General features: G+C 47.2%; 1 pseudogene; it reads right to left on the bottom strand.

The window, feature by feature from the left end:
* Positions 1-12,979: 12,979 nt before the first annotated feature.
* Positions 12,980-14,775, bottom strand: LOC133903765 (putative UPF0496 protein 5; annotated as a pseudogene).
* Between the last annotated feature and the right edge of the window lie 10,570 nt (positions 14,776-25,345).

The following is a 25,345-nucleotide window of genomic DNA, read 5'->3' as shown; positions in this document are numbered from 1 at the left end:
TGCGAGCTCGACCGCCCACTTGATGATACGCTCGGTACCTTCTCGGTTCCGCAGGATCGGTCCTAGTGGGTATGTGGTCACCACCGAGACTTTGTGCGCCTAGAAGTAGTGTCGCAGCTTCCTGGAAGCGATAAGCACTGCGTAGAGCATCTTCTGTGCTTGAGGGTATCTTGTCTTGGCATCCCGAAGGACTTCACTGATGAAATACACCGGTCGCTGTATCCGGCGGCCCTAGACCGCAGCCTCGCCTAAGGCCTTGCCACAGCCCCCGAGCTCAAACCCCTGGTCAGGACCGGTCCCGCGTCCTGGAGGCTGCTCGAGGGCGGTCGGGAGCTCGAACCTAGCACCTTGCCCCGGGCACTCATCACACTCCACCACCAGCACCATGCTCACGACCTGCGGAGTGGCCGATACGTAGAGCAATAGAGGTTCGCCCTCGCCGGGATCCACCAGTACGGGCGACGAGGTGAGGTACTTTTTTAAGTCTTGGAAGGCCCGCTCGGCCTCTAGTGGCCAGTCAAAACGACCGGTCTTCTTCAGCGATTTGAAGAGTCGGAGCCCCCGCTCCCCGAGCTTGGAGGTGAAGCGCCTCAAGGCTGCCATGCATCCAGCGAGACGCTGTACTTCTTTGAGCTGAGCTGGGGAACGCATCTGTTCAGTGGCCTGGATCTTCTCAGGATTGGCCTCGATTCCGTGACTGGAGACCAAGAAGCCAAGGAGTTTGCCCGCAGGTACCCCGAATAAGCACTTCTCAGGATTGAGCTACAGGCGCGTGCTGCGGAGACTGTTGAACGTCTCAGCCAAGTCTTCTAGCAGGATGGCCCGTTCCCGGGACTTGACCACGATGTCGTCGATATACGCTTCGACGTTGCGACCAACCTGCGTGTTAAGGGTAATACGAACGGCTCGCTAGAACGAAGATCCAGCGTTGTGCAATCCAAAGAGCATAGACACATAGCAATAAGTCCCCACATGGGAAATAAAAGAAGTTTTTTCTTCATCTTGCTTAGTCATGCAAATTTGGTGATAGCCCGAGTTTGCATCAAGAATGCTCAAAAGATCACACCCCGCAGTGGAGTCGACAATCTGGTCTATGCGAGGCAGAGGGAAAGGGTCTTTTGGGCATGCCTTATTAAGGTCGGTGTAGTCGACGCACATTCTCAGCCTATCGTTGGCCTTTGGGATGACGACGGGGTTTGCTAGCCACTCCAGGTGAAGGACTTCTCGGATGAAGCCGGCGTCAAGGAGCTTGTCGACTTGCTCCCGAATGAACTCCTGGCGCTCAGGTGCCTATCAGCGAAACCTTCTGCCTCACAGGCCATGCGTTTGGGCGCTCGACAAGGTGGTGCTCGATCACCTCCCTAGGGATCCCAGGCATATCCGACGGCTGCCATGCAAACATGTCAGTGTTAGCCCAGAGGAAGGCGACGAGCGCGCTTTCCTATTTGGTGTCTAGGTCACCACCAATTTTGGTGAACTTAAACGGGTTTTCACCCAGCGAGACCACCTTCGTGGGGACCGAGTTGTCGGCGACGAGTCGTGACTTGGACAAAGAGGGTCCTGGACCCCCCGGGTGTCCTTCGACCTTGACGCGGGTGGAGGCCAAGGTCGAGTACAGCTGCTCGGCGCAGGAGACAGTGCTGCTGGTTTTGGCAGGCACGGAGATGGGGCCGGCTGGGCCCGGCATCTTCACGGTGAGGTAGGCGTAGTGTGTTGCCACCATAAACCTGGCGAGCGCCGGGTGGCCAAGGATCGCATTGTAGGGGAGAGGGACCTCCGCAACATCGAAGACCATGTTCTCCATCTGGAAGTTGTCCCGGCTCCCAAAGATGACGGGCAACTCGACCTGCCCGACGGGGAGGGTGTACCCTGGCGTCACCCCATAGAAAGGGAGGGACGGCTTCAAACGCTTCAGAGGCACCTGCAGCTTTTTGAACGCCTCTTGGGACAAGAGGTTTAGGCCTACACCCCCGTCGATCAGCACTTGGCTGACCTTTACATTGCAGATGGTGGGGGATACCACCAGAGGCAGTCGCCCCACCCCTGCAGTACTCACGGGGTGGTCCGCCTGACTAAAGGTGATCGGGGTCTCCAACCACTTGAGGGGCCTTGTGGCCGCCACACTCGGGGTTGCCAAGCACACCTCACGCCGCATTGTTTTGACACAGCGGTGAGAGGAGGGTGTGTACGTGCCCCCATCGATGAAGGCAACGGTGTGTTTGGTCTCTTGAAATCCGAGCTCTTCATTTTCGGGGGCATCTTTGTCGTCGTCACCGTTGCGGTGCTCCTCGCGCTCCTTCTAGGGCCGCTCCGCAAGACACTTCACCGACCGGCACTCGGTGAGGTCATGCTAGTCGGTCTGGTGGATTTCACACCATTTCCCTGCCTCTGGCCTCGCGGGAGCGGGCTTTTTCTTGACAGCCGCTCGGCGTGCCGGCCTGCGTGCGGCGCCTTTCGCCGGCAGGACAAGGGCAGCGTTGTGTTTTTTCCTCTTCTTCTTTTCCCACTTATCGGAACGGGAAGGACCTATTTTGTCGGCTGTGGGTTGCTTAGGGCGCGGACCGTGCCACGCCCAAGCTTCCGCCGCCTTGGCGCACTTGACGGCTAGTGCGAAAAGCTCTGCGGTGGTCTCGACCTTGTGCGTGCCTAGCTTCTCGTGGTATGAACAAGGGTTCCCGATCTTCCGAAAGGTTCTGGTAACTCTCGATTTGGTGGAAACGAGACACAAGTCGATTCGGCTTCCGAACAACACGATCCAAAATCCCGCAATCGCAGCACCACGTCTCCTCTGGTTATCAACCGGCGTTGCACGGTTGACCTCGCCAAGAAGGCTAAAGTCCTTGCCTGCGAATCGAAGAACACAAGCAAGAACAAGGAAGAATACAACCAAATTGCAGATGAATGATTAATCTCACGAGTTGGGGTCTCACAAACCGACGAAACGGCAAAACTGTTCTTGATAGAATAATCTAAGCAAAAACCCGCCCTAACGAGAGCGGCGGCGGCTGATAATAAGGGTCTAAGGGTCGTCACACCCCCTGGTCATGCCCCCCTAATGGGCTCAACGACAATACACGGCCCAACGGACCAAAAATGGTGACGCAGCACCGGGACAGATTCTGGATGCTGACTTGTTTCGACGTTTTCCATTGACTCAGAAGGAATTTGGACCTCAAACCAACGCCATTGGTTTCCTTATGAAATTATCTTTCTAACCATATGTGAATCGTCGAAAACGGAGTCCGGATGCGTCCTGGGCGTCCGTTTTACTGCTCGCTGGTCCTGGAGGTCGAGGCTGATTCGGACTCGAGTTGGACTGGACCTCCTGCTGTTGTTGGACGTCCTAGTTGCTCCTCCACGCCTCCAAGCCTTCCTCTATGTGTCTCCTTGTCCTCTCCATGATTCCTAAGCAACACATAATCATTAGGTAGTAATCTATTCTCAAAATTATATAAAGAGTTGCTTAGGAACAAGCTCACCTCTAAATTTAATTGTCGTGCGCGAGCTCTTGTGATTGGACCTTGAAAGTTCAATGGAGGATCATTGTATGTATCCGAGGGAGTGATGTCCTCATCATCCTCCCCCTCTTGAATTGGAGTCGTCCTCGACTCAAGCTCATCATCGGCTCCCAAGTAAGGTTTCAAATCTGCAATGTTAAAAGAAGGACTAACCCCGAACTCGGGTGGCAACTCAAGTTTATATGCATTATCATTAATTTTCTCAATTATCTTATAAGGACCAGCAGCTCTTGGCATTAATTTAGACTTACGCAGCTCTGGAAACCTATCTTTTCTTAAATGTAACCACACTAAATCACCCGGTTCAAGTTTGACTTGTTTCCTACCTTCACTACCAGCAATTCTATACTTTTCATTCATCTTTGCGATATTTATTTTAGTTGTTTCATGCAACTTACGAATAAAATCAGCACGTGCACTAGCATCACTATGTGTTCTTTCAGTGGTAGGTAAAGGCAAAAGATCAATAGGAGCGCGAGGGTTAAAACCATACACTACCTGAAAAGGACTTACCTTGGTGGTAGAATGTGTTGCCCGATTATAAGCAAACTCCACGTGGAGCAAACATTCTTCCCACATCTTCAAATTTTTCTTCAAAATAGCTCTCAACATGGTACCCAAAGTGCGGTTCACTACCTCCGTTTGGCCATCAGTTTGTGGGTGGCAAGTAGTAGAAAACAATAGTTTTGTACCCAACTTATTCCATAGAGTGCGCCAAAAGTGACTCAAAAATTTAGCGTCGCGATCTGAAACAATAGTAGAAGGCATACCATGCAAGCGAACAATCTCTTTGAAAAAGAGGTCAGCAATATAAACGGCATCATCACTTTTATGACAAGGTATAAAATGTGCCATCTTAGAAAAACGATCCACAACAACAAAAATGCTATCCCTCCCCCTCTTAGTCCTAGGCAATCCCAAAACAAAGTCCATCGAAATATCTGCCCAAGGAATAGAAGGAACAGGAAGAGGCATATACAAACCATATGGATTCAAGCGAGACTTAGCCTTTTGACATGTGGTACAGCGTGCCACGAACCGCTCAACATCTCTCCTCATCTTTGGCCAAAAGAAATGTGTGGCCAACATATCCTCCGTCTTCTTAGCACCAAAATGTCCCATCAATCCTCCTCCATGTGCTTCCTGCAACAACAAAAGACGAACGGAACCAACTGGAATGCATAGACGGTTAGCTCTAAACACAAATCCATCATTGATCACAAACTTGTTCCATGTACGTCCCTCTTTACAGTTCAGCAATACATCTTTAAAATCAGGATCAAGCACATATTGTTCTTTTATTGAGTCAAGTCCAAAAATTCTATAATCAAGTTGGGACAACAAAGCATATCGTCTAGACAAAGCATCAGCAATTATATTATCCTTCCCTTTCTTGTGTTTGATAACATAAGGAAAAGATTCAATAAATTCAACCCACTTAGCATGTCTATGATTCAGATTATTTTGAGAACGAAGATACTTAAGCGATTCATGATCTGAATGTATAACAAATTCTTTAGGCCACAAATAATGACGCCACGTCTCTAAAGAACGTACAAGTGCATACAATTCCTTATCATACGTAGAGTAATTAAGAACAGGGCCATGCAATTTTTCGCTAAAGTATGCAACGGGCTTACCTTCTTGCATCAAAACACCTCCAATGCCAACTCCACTAGCATCACATTCTAGCTCAAAGGTCTTACCAAAATTTGGAAGTTGCAGCAATGGCGCGTGCGTAAGCTTGTCCTTCAAAGTGTCAAAGGACTCCTCTTGTGCCTTACCCCAATGGAACACCACACCTTTCTTTGTCAACTCGTGTAAGGGGGCAGCAATGGCGCTGAAATCCTTCACGAAACGACGATAAAAACCTGCAAGTCCAAGAAAACTTCTCACCTGTTTGATGGTTTGGGGCACCGGCCAACTCTTTATGGCTTCAATTTTCATCTCATCCACCTCAATTCCCTGTGGAGTAATAACATAGCCAAGAAAAGAGACTCGATCCGTGCAAAAGATGCACTTCTCAAGGTTACCAAATAAACGTGCATCACGTAAAGCATTAAAAACAGCACGTAAGTGATCCATATGTTCATCCAAAGACTTGCTATAAATCAATATATCATCAAAGTAAACCACCACAAATCGTCCAATAAAAGCTCTTAAAACCTCATTCATCAAACGCATGAAAGTGCTAGGTGCATTAGTTAAACCAAAAGGCATTACTAACCACTCATATAATCCGAATTTAGTTTTGAAAGCTGTTTTCCATTCATCTCCAAGTTTCATTCTAATTTGGTGGTAACCACTACGCAAGTCGATCTTTGTAAAAATTACAGAGCCACACAACTTATCAAGCATATCATCAAGTCTAGGAATAGGATGGCGATATCGAATAGTAATGTTATTGATGGCTCTACAATCAACACACATACGCCAAGTACCATCTTTCTTAGGAACCAAAATCACAGGAACAGCACAAGGACTAAGGCTCTCACGTACAAACCCGCGGTCCAAAAGCTCTTGGACTTGCCGCTGAATTTCCTTAGTCTCCTCGGGATTGGTTCGATACGCAGCACGATTTGGCAATGTTGCTCCCGGGATCAAATCGATTTGATGCTCTATCCCTCTCATAGGTGGCAGTCCCGGGGGTATCTCAGCTGGGAAAACATCCTCATACTCCTGCAAAAGGTTAGTGGCAGCAGGAGGTATCGAACTAATAACATCATCAAGCGAATACAAAACTCGTTTGCAAACCAAGGTGTAGCAAATATCATTATTAGAAATTTCAGCAAGGTCACTTTTTAGTGCAAGCATAACACCTCCCTTCAATTTTATGCCCTCTACCTTAGAACTAGGTGTAGACTTATCCTTTTTAGGTGGGTAAAGAGAATTAGCAACTTGCTGATTTTCAGATTTAGTATCACGCAAATTAGCAGCTCGTTCTTTATCAGCTTGTACAATTTCAGCAGGGGTCATAGGAACCAAAGTAATTTTCTTTCCTTTATGCATAAAAGTATATGTATTACTTCTACCATGGTGTATAGCATCATTATCAAATTCCCAAGGTCGACCCAATAAAAGTGAGCAAGCTTCCATAGGTACCACATCACAGTCAACATAATCAGCATAGGAACCAATGGAAAAAGAAACTCTGCAAGTTTGTGTTACCTTAGCTTTTCCAGCATCATTAAACCACTGAAGGTTATATGGATGGGGGTGTTGGCGTGTGGTCAAGCCAAGCTTCTTGACCAAATCTGAACTCACCAAATTATTACAACTACCTCCATCGATGATGACACGTGCTCGCCGATTTTGGATGACGAAGAAAATCTGGAACAAGTTATGGCATTGCAGCTTCTCTGGTTGTTGTACCTTTGTGCTGAGCGCCCGCTGCACAATGATGCTCCTATAGGTCGCTGTGTCATCACTGCCCAAGATTTCGTTGCTCTCCTCAACAACTGGTTCTTCTTCTTCTTCTTCCTCAATGTCAGAGGCGCTGATGTACCCATCTTTCATTGCAATGTATGCCCGCTGACTTGGGCAATCCTTCTGCACATGACCGAATCCATGGCAGCGACGGCACTGAATGCCAGAGGTGCGTCCCGTTGATGCAACAGAGGAAGCACTCTTGGAAGGTCCCTGCAAAACAGAATTTTTACCTGAGCCTGAAGGTCGTGTAGTGACCGGATTTGGTGCCGTAGCTGCTTGTTGCTTGCTCGCTGGTGAGGGAGCCCTGTAAGTGGATGGTTTGGACAGCCCCAAGGATGGTCCTGTGCGCGGCGTGTATGTGGTGCTGGCCTTGTACTTGCCCTGCTGCTCACGCCCCTGCAACTCCTTCTCTGCAAGCATAGCAAACTGAAACAACTGGTTGACATTGTTAAATTCTTTATAATCAATAATATCCTGGATTTCACGTCTCAAACCCGAATAAAATCGACAAATAGAATCTTCGTTTCCCTCTACTATGCCATAACGCATCAAGCCCTTTTGAAGCTCACCATAATAATCCTGCACAGATTTATCTCCCTGTTCTAAGCGCATCAATTTCTTACGCAGGTCTCTATGATAAGATGGGGGAACAAATCTATCACGCATAGCAACCTTAAGCTCTTCCCATGTACGACGTGTGGCACCATCTGCAGCTAAACCAGTCCACCAAATAATAGCAAAATCTTTAAACTCACTAGTGGCTTGTCTAACTCTATGTTGTTCAGGTACTTGGTGGGCACTAAATTTTTGCTCTACTGTCATCTCCCAATCAAGATATCCCTCAGCATCATAATGTCCCGAAAAAGAAGGTATAGTAAATTTAACCTTAGCATAAGGATCTTCAGGAGCTCGATTATACATACCTCGATGGTGGTGGTGATGTGGAACGCCACCCATACCTGTGGTGTTAGTGCGAAGACGACGCCGTAATCTATTTTGCAATGTCGCCGCTGGATCAACATTACCATCGTCATCATACAACTCATCACCGGTGTTGCTTCCATTCACATCTTCGTTGTGCACAGGACGGTTTTCCAAAGCATTTACCCTGTCGGTGAGCTCGGATAACCGTTTGTCCACCCGCTCAACCGCGTTTGCGAGTTTCATCTCAATTATCGCTTCAATGACAGCCTTGATGACTGTCTCCTTCATCTCCTTTTGAGCATTGTCTACAACAGCTTGTAGCTGCTCTTGGCTGACACACTCCTTGAAGTCCTTTGGAGTTTTATCTCCATCAACTGACATTGTGGAAACAAACACAACAACAAACAGTGAAGGTTATCCCTAATAATCGTACTACAAAGGTGGAGTGGTGCCTCTCAATCAAGATCAGCAAAGGTAGACACCTTACCAAGCTCTTACCAGGGTTCTTACCAGCAAAGCAAAGGATACCTGGAAGGCATGCGAGCGATTGCAGGGATGCAAACCAGTGCTGTCCAGAAGAATCTGTGGAGCTTGAAAGGCACACAAAGAGAACAAATATGTATATGTGGAACACAAATCAGAAACAGATAGTAATGCTGAATTATAGTCCCAAGTACTTGTTCTCGTTGCTGGCCTAAAGTGTTGCAAGTACCAAGTATGTGTGATAAACAAGGTGGAGAAACAAGTATGATGGATAGCAAGAGCAACAGAAACAAGGAACTAAACAGCACACGCTAACACAGCTCACTTTGCCCTTCTCTATGTGCTCCTCTAGATATTGTTCCTCTTTTGCCCCTCTCTTTTTTCTATTTTTTTGGGCTGTCGTTGTTTTTTTGGGAAAATTCGACTTTTTCTTTTTATTTTTTTGATATTGTTTTTTCACTTAGGAGCACACAAGAGGGAACCACAGAAAATTTGAGCTTAAACAAGTGAAAGACGTGGCCTGTAGAATTTTCTGAAGTTCAGCCGGAAAATGAGAAAAATATTTGGAAATTGAAAACTCAAACTTCGGAGGTGAATTTGGGAATTTTGATTTCGCCGAACCCGACAAGGCGGGGACGAACGGATCCGAAATGCCGTTTCAATGCGAAAAACTCTGTGACTTTTCTGAAAACGGAGTTCGTACGCGAAAGTTATGCCCGATTTGAGAAACGACTCCGAATTAGAGGACAAAACGGAAAGAAAGTGGGGAAAATATGCGACGGAGGCTAGGGTTTGATGGAAACGGTGGGGGAAAACACACGAACTGGACTCTAACACGACCTAACCAGCAACAAGACCTTGACCAGGACACAAACTCAACACGACGGATTCTGAAACTGAAATATGCAAAAGCTAAAAGTGCGGAAGGGTTGTAGGACAGGAAAAAAAAACGATATGGCAGTGGACTATGGAACGAAGGCGAAAACACTCGAAACTAAGGGTAGATATGAACCTGACGGTATACCTGAAGCTCTGAATACCACTTGGTATGAACAAGGGTTCCCGATCTTCCGAAAGGTTCTGGTAACTCTCGATTTGGTGGAAACGAGACACAAGTCAATCCGGCTTCCGAACAACACGATCCGAAACCCCGCAATCGTAGCACCACGTCTCCTCTGGTTATCAACCGGCGTTGCACGGTTGACCTCACCAAGAAGGCTAAAGTCCTTGCCTGCGAATCGAAAAACACAAGCAAGAACAAGGAAGAATGCAACCAAATTGCAGATGAATGATTAATCTCACGAGTTGGGGTCTCACAAACCGACGAAACGGCGAAACTGTTCTTGACAGAATAATCTAAGCAAAAACCCGCCCTAACGAGAGCGGCGGCGGCTGATAATAAGGGTCTAAGGGTCGTCACACCCCCTGGTCACGCCCCCCTAATGGGCTCAACGACGATACACGGCCCAACGGACCAAAAATGGTGACGCAGCACCGGGACAAATTCTGGATGCTGACTTGTTTCAACGTTTCCTGTTGACTCAGAAGGAATTTGGACCTCAAACCAATGCCATTGGTTTCCTTATGAAATTATCTTTCCAACCATATGTGAATCGTCGAAAACGGAGTCCGGATGCGTCCTAGGCGTCCGTTTTACTGCTCACTGGTCCTGGAGGTCGAGGCTGATTCGGACTCGAGTTGGACTGAACCTCCTGCTATTGTTGGACGTCCTAGCTGCTCCTCCACGCCTCCAAGCCTTCCTCTATGTGTCTCCTTGTCCTCTCCATGATTCCTAAGCAACACATAATCATTAGGTAGTAATCTATTCTCAAAATTATATAAAGAGTTGCTTAGGAACGAGCTCACCTCTAAATTTAATTGTCGTGCGCGAGCTCTTGTGATTGGACCTTGAAAGTTCAATGGAGGATCATTGTATGTATCCGAGGGAGTGATGTCCTCATCATCTCGAGCATCCGCTTGTCGCGGACGCCCTGCCAGAAGGTAATGATGATAGCGTGGGGGGTGATCCACGGGATGGTATTGCGGACCTGGCTCAAGTGCTGTATGAACCGCCTCAGCGTCTCTCCCTCCCGCTGCTTGACGACATGGAGGTCGCACTCCAGGCCGGGGCGCGCGAAGGTGCCCTGAAAGTTTGCCACAAACTGGTGGCAAGATCATCCCAGGAGCAAATAGAGCCTGGGGGTAAGTTCATGAGCCAAGAGCGGGCAAAGCCCCTCAGAGCCACGTGAAAGTAATTTACCATCACCTTTTCGTTCCGCTCGTCGCTTGGACGGCGGTGGTGTAGATCTAGATGAACTCGACGGAGTCGATGGAACCGTCGTACTTCTTCGGAAGTTCGGGCCGTAACTTTATGGGACAGTTGACCCGGTGGAGCTCGCCGATGAACGCTCAGCAGCCCGTGCCGTATACCTCGGTGCCGGCTGTGCCCCTGGGGGGTGAACGCTAGCGCGTCGGGGAACCCCGGCAGTCGCAGGCCGGCATAAAGGAGGCTTGGTCCTCCACCGCCTTAGCCTCGCGACGGGACTCCCGGCGGTGCTCGAGGGTGACACGTGCATCCTCGATAGCCCTCCGCTCATTAATGTGCAAGCGGAGGTCTTGAGCTCCCGTCGTGTTCAGGGGAGCGGTACTTCGTTTGGAGCCCCCCTGTCCGGCTCTACCGCCACCCGAAGATGCTTCAGCCTTAGTTGTACCGTAGAGGGAGGTAGTACGGGAACTCTGGGCAAGTACTCGTCGATGAGCCGTGCCCACCAAGTCAGCTACCTTCTGTAGCCAACAGCCCTCTGGCGTTTCTCCCGCTGCTGGACAGGCGGGTGCCTAAGGAGTGCTTGCGCCGCAAGCAGGGCACTCCCAGGGTTGGTGTCGCCAAAGTTGAGTTTGCGCCGTATCGGCGCTTGACGTTGTCCGGATGCCGATCTTGCGGTAGGGACGATCGTTGCTTACTGCGGGTTCGGTGGCCCGCCCGCGGCGGTCGCGGCCCTACTGGGCCCAGCGCCATTGTCCCTGGCGCAAGGAGGTGCCATATGAGCCAGCTATCGACGCCGCTGAGGACGAGCAGGAGCCAGGGCCCCCTGGGCCACATTTTACATCTCCTTATTCGAGTCCGAATCAGAGCGTTGACAACGATGTCCACCCTCCATTTTTTCTGCAAAAAACGAGGTGGATTCAGGGATACAACCCCCCTACCTAGCGCGAGCGAGGATCCTGAGGGACCCCCTTTGAGATTCGGCCAGGGGGCTGGTTCTGGGACTTAGGCGGGATTGATTGTCAGCTAGCAGAAGTGAATGCACCAAGAATTTAGACAGGTTCAGGCCGCATGGAGGCGTAATACCCTACTCCTGTGTGTCCAGTATGTCTTCAATGCTCTTCTACTTTCCTTTTTTCCTCTTTTCCTCTTTTCCTTCCTTTACAAAGTGCTCCCCCCCTTTATCTATCGGGGGGAGGCACTTCAGGGAGTGCCCAGAACGAGAGCACAAGTTTTCGTAAACAATAAATGAAAATTGACCATCATTGGTCTACAGTTGATGTTATAGAGGGTTGAAAATACATCCCTCAGATAGTTCCATCGGTCTTCGTGTTCCAGCTTTAGCAGGCGCAAGGGCATCCACCAGCCAGCTTCTGAGTACTCTCTCATGCCTGTTTGGTCAGAGTAAGTCTGACGCGATCTGATGTAACAGGGCGGTAAGCAATAAGCCTCAAGCCTATCAAAAATATCTTCAAGCCATCTTTCTTTATGGGTCCCGCGAGGGGACATGCGATGGGATCCGCCGTATTAATTGTGCCCACGCCTTCCTGCCAGACGGCGGCAGGGACTGGCGTATTCAGTACGGCAGGCATTGAGGAGAGTGGTTCGATGTGACTGTCCACGCTCCCCATTAAATGCGGCATCGAGCCTCCCACCGACCGACACCTCATCGTGGAGTCCCTGCGGGGTCCACTGGCATGGGGCTTGCAGGATGCTCAGGGCTCTCTGGGTGCTCGGGAACTAACTGTTCTCGGCCCCGAGCGCCCACTCCCGGACCTTGCTTCCCTCGGGTCCTCAGGGCTCTCTGGGTGCTCGAGAACCACCTGTTCTTGACCTTGAGCACCCACTCCTGAACCATACTTCCCTCGGGTCCTCGGGAAAGTGGTCCCTAAGGGAAGGCGCCATGTGGTACCACGCTGTCTTGGCCTCGAGACTCGGGAACTCCGGATCCCATATCGCCGACAGTTGTCTATTTTTAGATTTTTACCTCTAAAATTGACATCCGCATAGAGTGTCGAAAAATTTCAATACTACTAAGTTAATTGGTCTATCCTATTGCATTCCCAAAGTGACCATTGCTTGCCAAAATCGAATAGGCCTGAACTTGGCAAGACTGAAAAGTAGAACCAGGAAATGATGTCATGAACATAAAAAAGCATGCCATGCTGATACCAAACCGCCAATCTCTCAACAGGATGAAAACAAAGATAAGATGGATCTTGAATTGGCCAGGTACTTCACAATCAAGATACTTTGTTTGTAAACTGATTCGGAAAATAGAGTGACAATGGCAAAATAAAATATGTTAAATTTCATGATAACACCAAACATATTTATAGCCACAAATTAAATAACAGTTGTCAGTTTATATAAATTTCACTTGCTCCAAAAGACCAAAATCTCCACAAAGATCATACATCACATCACAAATTCACAACAGAAATGACATCACAACTATGACTGAACACAAATATACCTTGCAATATTTCATCCAAGATTCAGTTTGGTGGATGAATTATTCTCTGCAGCATGACGGTCCTTGCACGGGACCCGGTTCCTCCAAGTCATAGGGCAGTTGTCACTGAAACTTGACCTGAGTCCACATGTGCGTCACAACTGTCCTGTGACCTTACGTCAGACGAGCCTCGTGACCTTGCACGCAGGATGTCTCGGCTACACCGGTCATCCTGCTCCCAAGGCATCGACTCCCTTCATGAACACCTCCAGTTTCTTTTTGACCTCCTCAATGCCGAGCCTCACTGCCTCCTCGTCGTGCACCGCGAACTCTGTGCAATCGACCGTGGAACTGATCTGAACCTCCAGCCGGTCGACGAGCACTCGGATGCTGTCCAAATCCTCGATGGTGATGAAGATTCCGACCTGCATTGCGCTCACCACCTCCTTGTGCCCGTGGAGCGCGTCCTGGTACTGCTTCAGCAGCGAGTCGACCCACTTCCCCACGGAGCCCACCGGCAGGGAGGCTGCAGCTGCCAGCGCTGCCGCGACGGGCGGCGCGGCAATGGCCGCGGCCACCACCGAGCAGACGAGCAGCGCGGCGAACGTGGTCACGAACACGACGCCAGACACGCGGCGCCACGCGCGGACCGAACGGATCCGCCCGTCATGCCGGCGCTTACGCTGCCGGAGCTTGCCCATCATGGCCAGTTGCTGCTGTACACGGCCTGAAACGCGGCGAAGAACTCGGCGGTGAATGGTTCGCATGCCGCCTTGAACCGCCGCAGCTCGGCGAGCGCGCGCGCGTACCGGTCTGGCGCTGCGTCGCCGGGTTCTTGAACACTGCCGCCGGGGTCGTGTTGGTGAAGGCGCTGGAGCGCGAGGTGGAGGGGGAGCTGGGAGTCGCGTGCCCGGCGGAGAGAGGCATCGAGCGCGGCGAGGAAGTCGAGCGTGTGGAGGCTGCCGTCGAAGTATCCCTCGACGAGGTCGAACAGGTCGGGGCTCCGCCACACGTCGCATTTGCTGGCGAGCACGACGCGGACTACCTCCTGGTTCATGTCGAGGAAGCAACCGGTGACCTCGCGGAGGGAGCCCAGCGACAGCGACCGCACCTCCACCCCCGACGCCACCGCGGAGATGGCGCGGCTCGCGCGCCGCCGCAGCGCCGCGTCGAAGGTCCGCAGCTCCGGGTCCGCGGAGCACGCCGCCTCGTACGACCCGTCGACCCTGGCTCCTCCTTCTCTTTCTCCTGCTCCCCCTCCGCAGCCGCCACGTAGGCACTCCCCAGCCGCCGCGGCCTCGCAATGCCACCGCCGTGACGGTTCCCCATTTTTGCCGGATCCAAGAACCGAAAAGGCACAAACGCTGAATCCAGGAACGAACCAGGAGCCACAGCTTGGGGACAATTCAAAAACTTCTTGGAACAGTCGATTTCAGCAAGATGGAGGGGAGGGGAAGCAGACGCGGTTTTTGTAGGTTGGGGAGGTGCGCCACGGCAAGAAGGGGGAGGAGAGAGAGGCGGTGTTGTGGAGGCGAATGGCTTGCACGCATGAACAAGGTGAACTTCTCGAGGCTTGCTAGCTTGCTAGCTGTGGTGGTGGGCGGCAATGGCGACGCGGGGAAGCAACCTAAGGAATTGAAGCATGTTCCGCTGCTTGTCTTCCCTCCGTCTTGAAAGCCATGTGTGAAGTGAAACTGTGATCTGTGAAGTGTGAACGTGTGCGCGTGCTTGTTTCTCTCTCCTGCAGCAGGAAGGGATTTTTTTATTTTAGCCTTTTTAAAACTAATATTTTAATAATAGCCCGTCGAAACCTAAATTTTCATGAACTAGCCCCTTTTATCACGCCGAAGTGTCTTGAGCGGTTTTAATTGTTCGGCTAAAACATATTCTAAACTATCCATACAATAAATTTGGTATGATTTAGACCGCAAATGGCAATTCTTTTTGGCTCCACAAGTCACCTAAGTATTATTGTTATAGAATAAATTGTAACATATACCAACATTTGAAATTGAATAATTCAAATTCTACGACCCTATTGGATGTGTATGTTTGCAAATAGGACCTGTACATGTTGCATTAAGCGCTGGTAAAATTTTGAGGAAAATCGAACATAATTACTAATTATTTAGAGGTCGTTTACAAGGCTAAATAGTATGAAATGATAAAAATGCATATAAATGGAGCATTAAAAAGAAACTTACTTTTTCACCAAGTAACCTAGGATTGGAAATAATTTTAGAAATTATTACGCCACATGAGAGGAATATTAGTGAATTGTCTTAGATTTTTGGGAATTTATTTGAGGCCTTAAAAATTACTATAATTTCTAAAAGTAACTATTTTTGGAGTTTTTTTATTTTAAAACCTAGATGGGGTATTGAGGTGAATCCTTTTAAAATGGATTCATCATGAATTATAGTACATACAGAAAAAGTTTCATAAATTTTAGAGTACGGCAACCCCAGTACTTAAATAGAGAAAACGGAAAGAAAACAATTGAAATCGCTGAAAACACTGTTCATCCGCGAAAATACTATTCAGAGTCCCGCCAACCAATTTAGCGTGACTCAGGCTGCCACGTTGAACCCACGTGTAAAAGCGTCGGGGTTTCCGCCAGCGTGGCCACTTTGGTCACGCCAATGAATATGACGTGACTAAGTTGGGGAGTCACGCCAGACACTTTGGCGTGACAAAAAGGGCTAGTTCCTGAAAATTTAGGTTTCGGCGGGCTATTATTAAAATATTAGTTTTAAAAAGGCTAAAATAAAAAAAAATTCGTAGGAAAGAGAAGGGAGCACGGAGGGGGATGGGAGAGGGCTTGCCACTAGCAGAGGTGATTGAGATCCCTGACTTCACTCATATGCGAAGTCAAGTGGATCTGAGCCATGGATCACACATGAACAGTTTAAATTTAGTGTTACAATATTTAATAAACAGTAAAATTGTGCTATAGTATTGGTGCAAAACACTGTTCACCCCGACTCAGTTTACTGTATGCCTCTGACTTCATGTTGCTGAAGTTAGAGGATCTCGATCCTAGTAGAGGTTGTCAAGTCTCTGCTGCAAGCAATACAAGTTGTAGAGAAAGAAATGGAGCGCCAATCCAGGCTGGTCACGCATGACAGCTGTCCAGGGGTCATTTTTTTTAAATCTAAAATTAGACAACATATATGAGCGTATTTACCGAAATAAATAATATATAATTGTATTTATAAATTTAGTATCCATATTCAGTATACGGTGTACCAAAAATCCATTTTGGGTATATGGTATACCAAAAAAGCATTTTCGGTACACTGTGTGCCGAATACAGCATTGCTACTCGTATTCGACACACCATGTGCCGAAAATCACCTGTATTCAATGCACGGTATGTCAAATATGGGCAATAGTGCCGTATGCCATATTCAGCACACAGTGTGCCAAAAATTCCTTTTTCGTACATCGTCTCGTCTACTTTTGGCCGTCACATCACATCACGTCGCTTTATGCTTTATACTTTCGACTTTATTCGACTGGCCGGCTTTATTCCTTTGCCTTTATTCGTTCGGCCGGATGCTGCTGCTCGCTTTATTCGTTCGCGTTTGCATGTTGGCTCGCTTGCATGCAGCCTATAAATGGCTCGAGCAGAAGCGCAGCATCAGCTCAGCGAGGAGGAGTAGTGCAAGGAGAGGAGGAGTAGTAGCGTTCGGTATTTAGCAGCAGCGGAGCAGTGAGGAGGAGGAGTAGCAGCCAGGACGAGCAGCAGCGCGAGGAGAGGTCTGCCTTCCATAATAGTAAGTACATAGATTATATATGTAATTAATATTTAGATTAGTAAATGTAATTAGAGTAAGTAGAATGTTTATTCTGTTCGAATATATTGGTTAAATGGTATTAAGTTGATAAATTAGAGTACGTGAAGTATTTGCATAATTTTATTAATGAATTTGATTAGTCGGTGTAATGAATTTGATAAATTAGAGCACATAATTAGAGTATTTAGGTAATGTAATCAGAGCTATTAGAGTTGATTAATTGGATTAATTAGTTTAATTGAATTAATATGATTAATTAGCTTACTCACTAAGAGCACTCCAACAAACTAGCTAAATCTGACTCGACATATGCATGTAGACAGATGGTAGAGGAATATACAATGTGTGTGCTTGTGTGGTAATCGCAATTATGATCTCGTAACAGAAACTACCACAGTGTAACCACAATTATGATCCCGCTATAGGCATGATAACCAAAGTTACGATCTCGCCACAGGCATCGTAACCGGAGTTACGAACCCACCACAAAAGCAGTTACGATCCCGTCATAGGCATGATAACGGGAGTTACAATCCCGCCACAGGCATGAATTTATGAAAGAGGAGGGAAAAATGAAGCTTTGAAGCAAATTAACAGAACTAATTTGATTAATTAGCTTTATAACTTAGGTTAATGTATGGACCGTAATTAGCTATTTATCGTACAAACATCTAAGTAGTTATTTTTCCATTTACGTTTGTTTAGCAGAGACGCTATGACATCCATATTTATTATGGAAAATGTCCCGCTGTTTTGAATGGGAGTCTCATATCAATTTAGAACTGCCAGCACATAGAGAGTACGGTTTAGCTACCTATTGATCTAGATGGCTTAAAATCACATGTTATGAGCCTTTTGCGTGTGAACCAGCGGTCTTATAATGTTTTCCTAGAGGGTGTGTGGCCATGGCTTGTGCCAAACAGCTCGGTCATTGTCCATATGTTGTTCGATTTGAGAAGGAACAATGCATGGGTTTTGTACTCACGCAAGGCATTGGAGGAGAGCTTTGAAATAGGGGTGTACGTAAACATAGTATCGCGACTGGTGCAAGCTGAAGCGGTGACTAGCGTGGAAGGATCAGACCATCATGTGATGCATGATGAGGAGGGAGGGCATGTCGGGGAGGGCAATTCCAGTACAGAGGGACCTGGAGTGGATCCTGCTGAGGTAGATGCAGGATGCATGGATGATGAAGCCGCTGGTAGCGGGGATGAAGAAGGTGCTGACAACAATGACCCGGTGCCAACGATCTAGTACTTTCATGGAGCTGGGCTGCTAGATTGTATCATCATTGAGTATAACACCTTATCTAACTAGGGATACTAGAATAGCGAAATTCAGGTAGGACAACGGTTTCGGAACAAGGAGGAGGTCATCCACTTTATTATCAACTATATTGTAATCACAAGAAGGGACCACAAGTGCGCCTGGTCCAACCCTACGGATTATGAGGTCAAGTGTATCAAGCACCTGAATTGTCCTTACTTTGTACGAGCACATAAGCCAAAATACGAGAACTATTTTGTGCTGAGTAGACACACCCCACATACATGCAGCGAAGAGGCTGTTAGGAATGTAAGCCACGCCATTGATGCGAGGTTCATAGCTCAATTCCTCACCACCCTTGTTCGCACGTGTATGTTTGTCACCAAAATCCATTATGGAGGAGGTGCAGACTAAGACGGGTGTGCTGATTAGTTACCACACCGTGTGGCGAGCACAATAGAAAGTGTTGAAGATATTGTTTGGAAGTTTCGAAGAGTATTACAACTATTCCCTGAGGCTGCTGCAGAAGATTGCCATGACGAATCCAGGGACTCAGTGGGCCATGGCGGATGAGCCGATCAGGCTGGAGGATGGATCATACAGCAGCACTAACCGATACCTCATTAGGATTTTCTGGTCCTTTGCCTAATGCATTGAAGCTTTCAGACATTGCAAACTGGTTGTATGTGTGGATGCCACATTTCTTAGCGGCAAGTACCATGGTAACCTTATGACAACGATGGCGGCGAATGCAAACAATAAGATCATACCTTTTGCGTTTGCAATGGTTGAGAGTGAGAACAATGATAGTTAGCTATGGTTCCTCATCTTGGTGAGGACACGTGTCGTTGGCAATAGGGAACGAGTTTACATCATCTCAGACCGCAACAAGGGCCTCTTGCATGCGTTGGATCTGCTACATGACAGCAAAAACTACTCCATTGCATGGCTTGATGTGGAGAGAAGGTGGCGCATACGACACTTGAGTGCGAATTTGTACTCAAGGTACCACAACAAGGGTCTTGTAAAGAGGTTTAAAGGGTTGTGTCTTCAGAACCAGCAGACGAAGTTCAATGAGATATGGCAGGAGTTAAATGAGACCACTCGCAAGATGATGGCAGAGCAGGAAGCACAGGAAGACCATATGTGGACACAAATGGTAGGGGGCCAAACCATCATTAGCCGTTCACGTGCTACGTTTAGCCAATGGATAGTGGGAAAGCCGGTGGAGCATTGGCCCTAATCCATGACACTTACGGTGCCAGGTTAGAACATAGCGTTTCAATGATCGTATTTTACTCTTGGTTATGCAAATATCCCATCTAAAATTGTTGTCTCTCATGTTAGGTAAACAATCATGACTACGAACATAGCGAAGGCGTTCAACAATGTCCTAAACAGTGTACGCGGCCTCCTGTTGTGTGCCATCATTGATCTCACATTCTATAGAATGGCTGACTACTTTCGAGACCGTGGTATAGCTACAATGGAGTGCAGCACGCGGTTTGCACCTAAGGTGGAGGAAATCATATCCAAAAGGAGGAATAAAGCACACTTTCATTGGACTAGGATCTACGATTGGGCCAACAATGAATTCGAGGTCATGTGTCACTGCCAGTACACTTTAGGGTATAGCGTGGGAGACACCGTGCAACAATGTCAAATTGGTCCTCACGAGGTGAAGTGCACATGTAATAAGGTAAAACTGCACCATATCCCATGCTCCCATGTCTTCGCCACTTGTAGGAACATGGGCGGCAATGACGGATCATAATACAAATCACCCTACTTCACAATCGATGCATTGAGGAGCACATAGTTTCCAAAGATGCGTTCCTTCAACATCGGAAGCAGCTACAAAGCGATCGAGTGGCCTAAGTGGATACCTTATCCCAGAGCACAACGCACAGATCCTGGAAGGCCTAGAGCTACGAGGCTGCAAGGTGAAATGGATGCAGCAAATGCTGTTGATGGCCTACGTAAGTGCAAAATATGCAAACGATCTGGCCATGACAGGAGGACTTGGCCAACTTGGCGGTAAATTATCAGGCTATGAACGAACTGTATTGTATTAGGTTGTTGCAATTTAGTTTGTTTTATGAAGTTAATCGCTGACATGGTTTGTATTGTAAATTGTTATTCACCTATTAGTTGTTGTACCTATTTTGTAATAGCTGTTGTCTTACGTTTTATTGAACTATGAGGCTTGAAATCATTAGCATGGCTCATGTTCATCTTCCTGAGCTTCTTCAGCTATGGTACGACGAGAACCACATGGGAAGGATGATTTTCAAAGGGCAATAGGTACAATGATAATACGTGATTTTCAATTGCCCTGATAACTTGGTACTTACTCAATAAATGTATTGGATACCTTTGCAGTTGGTTCCATTGCGTTCCAGGAGTGTTCGCAAGATTAAGGAGTTAGACCCTCGATTCCATGAGCCACTTGCACGAGCAGGACTACTACCGTTCGCTCTCATGATGGTCGGAGCTCCCATGGAGGGTGGTGGCAGGACTCCCCTCCCGCCGATTGAGGTGTCATTGCTCATAGGTTTCGTCAACCACTGGTGTCCTGAAACGCACACGTTCCACTTTCCTTGTGGAGAGATGACCGTAACTTTGCGGGACGTGGCCATGCTGACCGAGCTGCTGATCAGGGGCACCCCATTAGTACTTTCACGAACAGCAAAGGAGCAGTGGAAGAGTTATATTCAGGCCAGGTAATTATTTGTTTTGTAATGCACTTCATATGTTCTAGTGTTATTCTTGCTTCATTGAGTCTCTGCATCTTGTAGGTTTGGTGTGCAATATGACATGAAGGATGTTGGGCTCTCCATGTCATGGATTCATGGGCTACCACAGTTCGGTCAATACCCACCAGATGTGGATGAGGCTACAATTATGTAGCATTACGAGGTGTACTTGTACATCATGCTGGGAGGTATCATGTTCTGCAACACGGCAGGCAATTATGTACTTTCTCATATTGTATGGTTAGCAGGTCAATTCACATTACGTCCTTATGAGCTGACATCTTACAATTGGGGATCTGCTGTGTTAGATGCTACGTACAAAGGATTGTGTGCCGTAACCCAGCGGTCAAAGAAGATGGGCTCTATTTCAAGCTGCCTACACCTTTTATAGCTTTGGAGCTAGGAGACCTCCCGGTTTGTCGACCATGTGTGAGCAAGAGCTACTATCCAGTCCTCATCTCTGATGGCGTTACAGATGACATGAGGCCTACGATGGGGTATCGGTGGATTCATGCCAGGCTGAGATGGACTCACCAGTAAGACCATGGTAACTACTCCCGGGTGATCAGTGACCTAGACGTCCTCAGCGCCGATCTTGTGGAGTGGAATCCATGACGTATGGAACGAGTGGCCGAAATTGCGACTAGAGGCCTCATCGCATCCTCTTGTTTTCATAACTCAGGCTTATGGATGACTAGATGCTTCTTTCTGTACATGAACAATATGGAAGTATATTCTCCTGATAGTGTATAGAGGCAGTTCGGTCACCGACAATTGGTGCTAGTACCTCCCCCACGAGACATTGGTCGGGCGCACGAGTAAGTGTGTTATTGTACATACCATTATTACGTTAGGTGATCCATGTTACGAAATTATAAATATTTATGTCACGTACAACAGGAGCGCACAGGGGAACGCAGGCATGCATGACTGATCTGAGATTAATGCGGAGCACATAAACAGGTGGACGATGTCAGCAGCAGTGGATGTCATTGTTCCTATGGGACAGTACGACGACGGCACGTATTGGGAGTACATTTTGTGGTACCGTTCTTGCACGCGTGCCACCTTACTCAGCGGACTAGTACTGCCGGCCCCCAGACCCTTCGTCGAGGATCATGCCCATCTTCTTCATGTGGTGGTAAGTGATGATGTACTTATAACGGTTTTCATTAGTTACACATCATTACTAGCATGACCCTCATCAAATACAGACCAAAGCGGGGTTAGAAATGCATATGCAGGCGGAGCAAGCATGTGGGGAAGCAAGTGGGTCATCAACGTGGAGGGATCGGAACCCTCTCCAGGACTACATGAGGACGAGAGGGTCTCGCTTGTTGTTCGTGTTACTTGGTCTAGGTGGTTGTGCCTAGCGTTCGAGGTGGTACGATGTACCAACTATGGACCTATACCGTGCCTCCCATAGCAGGCGCTCGCCCAGTGCCCGTGAGGCACAATCATGGGAGGCATTGGCCCATCATGTGCTACATTCTTGTGCTGAAGTCGAGAAGTTCCCAGCCCCCTCAATGGACACAATCTACTCAGACTATGCAGACACCTCCACCAGTAATATCAACTCATCACGAGGACGTCATTGACTGCACACAGTAGACACCAACCTGGAGCGGCACACAAGATTTTGACTGGGCTGCTACATTGCAGGCGAGCAGCTTCACCAAGCTACTAAGTGGCCAGTACCCCTAATATCCCGATGCACTTGGGGGTTCCCAGTGGTACCAGCATGATGAGACTTCGGCAATCCGAACTCCATCGGAGCACGTACTACTGGCATCCACACTTTCGCATGAGGATCCTACATCATGGTACATGCAAAGCCGAGTTGGCAGTTCTGGATACATGTTCGGTGGAGGTGCAACACCACACGGCGATGATGATGAGCAAGGGCACACGTGGCAGGGGCCAGCGCAGGCCGCTGGGATGAGGGCCATGCACCTGCCAGACGCTTACACTCCTTGGGATTGCATGCGGCGTCAGCGTCGTTAATGAGCCAGTGCAGTTGTTTGGTGCACTTGCACTTGTTAATGACACATGTGTTATTCACTATATTGTGTACTCATCTGTACTATGTCTTATGCACCATAGTGTTAAAGTAATTACATTTAATTTACATAATATTTGTCAAATAATTAGGACACATAACTTATTTATGAGTTACTTATTAAGCATTTGTACATATTAATTATGATATTTAATACATGTTTGATGTTTATTAAATAATCAGAGATTTGTGCATTGGTGCAGAGCAAGAACATTTCAGTCAAAGATCAATACATATATGGCGGGATATTCTAGTACAGGCTATCCATGGACACCTACAATGATCGATATAGCACTAAATGCCTCCTTGAAGGTTATGCATGGAGGGAAGGATGATCCCTTTAATGAGAGCAACCTAATCCAAGCTGTGTCTAAATTGTGTGCAAGACCGCCCTATTCTGCGTTGACTGCTCTGCTCCTACATGTAACAACCGACGACCTTAGGGCCCTCTTGCACGAGCGCCACCAAATATACCTCAGGGTATGCGAACTAGTCGACCATCCTTTTGTACTAGGTTTCTGTATGAGGTAAAGAAGGATGGCGATGTTGCCCAACCAGTATGCATCCCACATACAGGTTCGTCATTTTCTATTTGGTCACTTTACTTATCTTATTGTCATTGACTCGAATGCTCCTCTTCTACGTTAGGCGCTTCTAGAAGACGCAAAGTTGATCAACAAAGAAATCCCACACTTTTTAGTGATGCATATGCTCTTCAACGGGGGTGTGATACCTAGTTTGCATAGAAGACGACGAAGATCAGCGAACCTATGGGGTACAAGAGCATCGTCTACTATTCTACCTGAAAATGGCGAGGCCGATGAGGACGATGATTTCATGCCACCAATGCCTCAACGTTTCCAGCAGCCATACAGGAGAAGGTTCAACGAACACTACAAGAGGACGTTCACACACCACATTGACATGGTGTCCAACCAACAACAAAATAGGACGTGCTCCTACTATGATAGCTCAAGATGACGATGACGACGATTTCATGCCATCTTGACCCCTCCCTCCGAGGCCTCTATCTCCAGAGGACAGTGATGACCATAAAGATGATGTTGGATTTACTTGTACCCGTCCTCACAACTTCCAACCACCACCTCGGAGACGACAACCATCTTACCCTGATAGTCTTGACTGGCACAATTGGCATTCTTTTGCTAATTTACGTTGTCACTTTCCACCACCTTCTTGAGATGATCAATGATACAATGGTTAATGTTGTGCATGTTCAAACATACCTAAGTGTTAAGGTTGCCCACCGTCTTAGAGGCTACATGCTTTCTTTATCACGCATTTTGAAATGTGCAGCTAAATAGCAAATAATTTCAATTTTTGTTGAAAGTTGGCAATTACATGAAATGACAACACACCGGTAAATAATTTTAAATTTTGTTGAAATTTGTCAATTACATGAAGTGCCAACACACCGGCATCAAATGATAGTTAAATTAGCAAACAATTTCAAATTTAGTTGAAAGTTGCCAATTACATGAAATAACAACATGCCGGTATCAAATGATAGAATCAAATCGCAGCCGGCCATGACCATATTTGGCAATTACATAAAATAATAACACGCGCAAAAAAACAACAATTTTGTCAGGAAATAGGAATTTTCGGCACATCGTGTGAATACGGCACTGTTGCCCATATTCGGCACACCGTGTGCCGAATACAGGTGATTTTTGGCACACTGTGTGCCTAATACGGGTAACAGTGCCGAATTCGGCACATGGTTTGCCGAAAATGCCTTTTTTGGTACACGGTGTACCGAAAATAGATTTTTGGTACATCGTGTGCTGAATACGAATGCTAAATCTATAAATACGACTACATGTTGTCTATTTCGGTAAATACACTCATATATGTTGTCTAATTTTGGATTTTTGCCCTCCTTTTCCCCTTAGATACTGAGGAATAAATTATGTTGTGAAACTAAATTAATGTGTAAGTACTTATTGTGATTGGATGGAAGTTTGGGTTTAATATTTAGTGTAGGTAATTTGGTGGAGAGAGATATTCACCACGCATGTGAAATGTACATATTACCCTTCTTCGTCGGTTTATAAACAGAGACATGGAGAGGGACTAGGTGTGTCAGTTGAGTGCACCAGTGTCATAACCATGCTGCCTCCAACAATATAATTAATTATTATTTATAAGACTTATCGATGTTATAGATTGCACAATAGATAAGTCATTTTATATGACATTATCACATTATGCAAAATTAATATGGACCCATGAGTCATAGAGTATTATGGGTTACATCACTACCACAGAACTGGTCATCCGTACCGGGTCATTAGTGCCGGTTAGATTAAAACCAGCACTGATGCAATTATCACTGTCGGTTCGTAAGAAAATCAGTATCAATGTAGAT

Source organism: Phragmites australis, chromosome 21 (assembly GCF_958298935.1).
Source record: "Phragmites australis chromosome 21, lpPhrAust1.1, whole genome shotgun sequence".
NCBI lineage: Eukaryota > Viridiplantae > Streptophyta > Magnoliopsida > Poales > Poaceae > Phragmites > Phragmites australis.
Note: the sequence above shows the minus strand (reverse complement) of the source record. Positions and strands in the feature narration are given on the sequence as shown.